Source organism: Cajanus cajan, chromosome 4, assembly GCF_000230855.2.
Source record: "Cajanus cajan strain Asha chromosome 4, NIPB_CcT2T_4, whole genome shotgun sequence".
Classification (NCBI taxonomy): Eukaryota; Viridiplantae; Streptophyta; class Magnoliopsida; order Fabales; family Fabaceae; genus Cajanus; species Cajanus cajan.
Genome location: NC_138520.1, coordinates 58257223 through 58261398, shown reverse-complemented (window position 1 = coordinate 58261398; position 4176 = coordinate 58257223).

Below are 4176 nucleotides of genomic sequence, written 5' to 3'. Positions count from 1 at the left end.
CAGACAAATTTATATTTGTAAAAAATGTAAGAACTGGTTTTAAATTTGATATGAAAATATTATATGATATAATTAGATAAGATTTTAAGTTAGTATTTAATTAATGGTTGATAATTAAAAAATAAAACAAGGATAAATAAATTTTTTGAATTTTATATGTTTGATTTAAGATAACTTACAAAATAATTCTTGGTAAAGTTATTCCGCTCAATAACTCATGTTGTGTGTTGAATTTCATCGATCTAATTAATTGTTAAATTAAAATTTATTAAATTTTACTAATAATTAATATAAAAAAATTAATTAGCTTTGGAATAAATTATTTGCTAATTAAAAATATAATTGAAACATTAATTATTTTAAATTATTTAACTAAAATCTTATTGACAATTTACTATATGATCTTAATATTTTCGTATAACTAATATCTGGTTTTAAATTTGATATAAGAATATTATGATATAATTAGATAAGATTTTAAGTTAGTATTTTATTAAAGGTCAATAATTAGAAAATAAAACAAGGATAAATACATTTTTTGAATTTTATATGTTTGATTTAAGGTAAATAAATATATTAAATTAATTAATAATTTATTTAAAATGTTAAAATTTAATTTAGAAGTATGTAATAAATAAATATTTATAATTTTATAAATTATATTATCATTATAAATTATAAAATTAAATAATTTAAATTATAATCTTAAATAGAAATAAGTAGATGTTAATTATAAAAGTAAGTACATATAAATAAAGAATAATTAAATATATTATTATTATTCGTAATATAAAATTATTTTATATTATTATTATAGTACAAGTATGAGATTGTATATTTGAGGATGACTTAAATAAATTAATTTGTACAAGTTATACTGACAACATATATATACATTTCGGTAGCTTACTCATCAGAACTTCACAGTTAAGCGTGCTTGACCTGGAGCAGTACAGGGATGGGTGACCTTCTAGGAAGTTTCCCAGAAATTGCGCAAGTAAGGATAAAACACGCTAAACAGTGAAATGTCGTGAAATAGAACCCTTGAGAGGTCAAATATGAGGGTTGTTACATTAATAAATTTATTAAAATTAAAAAAAAATTATAATTTCCGATAGAATTTTCCGTCGGATTAAATTATTTTCGACGGATTTTTTTTTTCGACGCCACTTTTTTCGAAGGATTTAAATCCTTCGAAAATCCGTCGGAAAAAAAAATCATTCAAAAATTTATTTGTTTCGTCGAAAATCAGCATTTTTCTTGTAGTGCTACTTCAAATATCTTGGAGCTCGAGATTAGTGGTATAGGTGTAGAGCTTGGAAGCTTGAAGTCACTCCTTCTTCCTCTCTTTCGTTGTCAGAAAGCTTAAAGCCATTCCTTCAATTCCTCTTCTCTTTTCTCAGTTTAGCTTGGAATCGAGGTAAGGAAAGATAGAACTCAAATAATTGTTGTTATATTTTGAGTTGCATGTGGTTGGAGCATCATCAAAATTGTGATTGTGTGACTGAGATTTTGGATTTACAGGAATTCTATCTTGTGAAGTTAGGTTTTCTGAGAAAGGTGAACCCAAAATTCAAAGTCATTGATTTCTTGTTGTTAAGGGCATGCATAGTGCATTTGAATTGATTTTCATGTTGTTTATGTTGTTTAGAATCATTTTCATGGAATGCATGTGAGTTTGATGGTTTTGATTTTATTTTAGGGCTTATAGATGAGTTTGGGTGGTTTGGAACTCATTGGAAAAGTTGTTGAGGGGTTCATCTTCATAATTCTGTTTGGGGATCGTCATGGGCGTGACTCAGTGGTCATGACCATGATTGTGGCATAATCTAAGGTTGAATTTTTTTTGTAAATGTGAGAACAAAGCTAGTCACAAGAGTGACTTAGTAATAATGGTCATGATCCTTGCAACCTGAAGTTGAAACATGAGTAGTAGAAAAATAGAGCCTCTTACAAGCGTGACGAAATTGTCACTATCGTGATTGACTCAAGAGTTCCTATATGAATCGAATTAGCTGTTGAGGTCTTTATGAAAGTTATAGCCTTGGATGTTATCTTTCCAATGGATTTGGAATCACTAAAAAAATGGTCTAGAACTCGTTATGACATTTTTAATAGGCAAAGGTCCTGTTATCAACCTTAATCCATAATGTTGCGATTTCCATAATTTTCAATATAGTAAATGATGGAATTAAAACTTGAGGTCTTCAAAAGAGTAGTAAATAATTTTCTTATCTTTCATGAGATAAGGATGAGCTTGATAAGAGTCATATAACTCTCTATGTGATATTTTATGTGGAAATTGTCATTGTAAGATAGTTGATTTTGATAAGTTGTATGTTAATACATGTTGTATGATGGGTGAATTTGGTGAATATGAATAAAATACTTGTGTCTATAGCATGTTTTATGATGTATGATGATGATAAACATTGGTATGCTATACTTGTATAGTTGAAATTAGTGATGAGTATTGATATGCTATGTATGATTGTGATGTTATTCTTGTATGGTTGAACTTTTGATAGGCATTAGTATGCTAAGTATGTTCATATGACTTGATCTCTATATACATTGACATGGGATAATGTATAAAGATGATATATGTTGGGGTGTGATGTTGAGAATGCTATAGGTAATAAAAATGTTGATTGGCTTAAGACTAAAGGTGAGGATGTTGTTTTGAAAGTTGAAGATCCCACATAGAGAATCTTGTTTTGGCGCTCTAGGAAGTCAATTGTTTAAAAATCCTCATTTAGTAGGTGTGAAACTCTTAGAGTGGATTTTGTTTATCACCTCTAGGTCCTTAGTGTGACACCCTTCTACCCCATAATAGATAAGTAACAACAATAAGAATAATTCAATAAATATAACATCAAGAAGGGTCCACATATTTTAATAAAAACTCATAGGTTCACAAGTCTTGAAATAAATAGAAATAATAATAATAATAATAATAAAGTTTTACTCTTAAAAGAAAATTATCAAGGTCTCTAAAGAAAAATGAAAGGGATCTAGAATTTACAAATATAAGGTGAATATAAAACTCCTAAAAATAAGTCTCCTCAAACGATAAATAACAATTCATAACTAAAGCATCCTAAATTCATGCCCCAATGTCACATCCTATCAGAGCAGAACCCTTTCCCTTTAGAACTCAACACTATGAGTGCCTTCATCTTCACCTAAAAGAAAACCACATAAAAACAGGACGGTGAGAGATAGATAACATAATATATGAACAAATACATCAAAATATCATCATTAACTATAAACAACAAATACATCTCATATAATTACCAAACATCATTTTTTTTCAATCATACAAGCTTTCATACACATGCTCACTATATGCTCATACACATCTCCTCTCCTAAGAGTCTCACCTTGGCACTCCGCACAATGGGCGTACCTCGTCAATTCCCTTAGTTGTTGCCAATGCGGGCATACCGTTCTCACACCCTCCCAGGGCCGGTATGTTGCACGGTTAAACACCCAGCGGCCCGTGCAAAGGCAATCCACCCACCGTTAAACCCTCTGTGGCCAGTGAGCTACGCAGTTAAACACCCAACGGCCCATGCATGGAATGCCTCCCGTCATGGTCCCCCCTGTCTCAACCCCTCTCTGGGCCTAGGGTCCAATGCAATATAGCCACGTCTGGCTTCTCAAGCACCACATGCAACTCATAAGTCTCATGCAACTCATGCATCCCACGTAACTCATAATTAATGCATCTCCATTATATAACATCATCACATGTCAATAACAATCCATGCAATATCATCCTCACATGCTAGGTACCTATCATTAAGTTATCAACATCATAGATCACAAATTTCACATAATTCTTCACACACATCACAATATCTATGACATTCAGTTAATAATTTAACCATAACTCGAGATATACATATCCTTTCTAAGTGATCCCAACTCCATTAGAATCCTAACATCAATATCTACAACTTTCATGAATAACACAAATCCTAATAAAGTCGTTTAGGTTACCATTCAGGGCTCACAAAAATTGATGTTGTGGTTCGCACACAAATTGGAAGGCTCAAATTGCAACTCACATAACTTGATCAAATATTAATATATTTACACGATTCTTGTGTCTAAATGGTAGCCCCATATGTCTAGTTTCTAAAAAAACAAACGGCACTCTATTTGGAT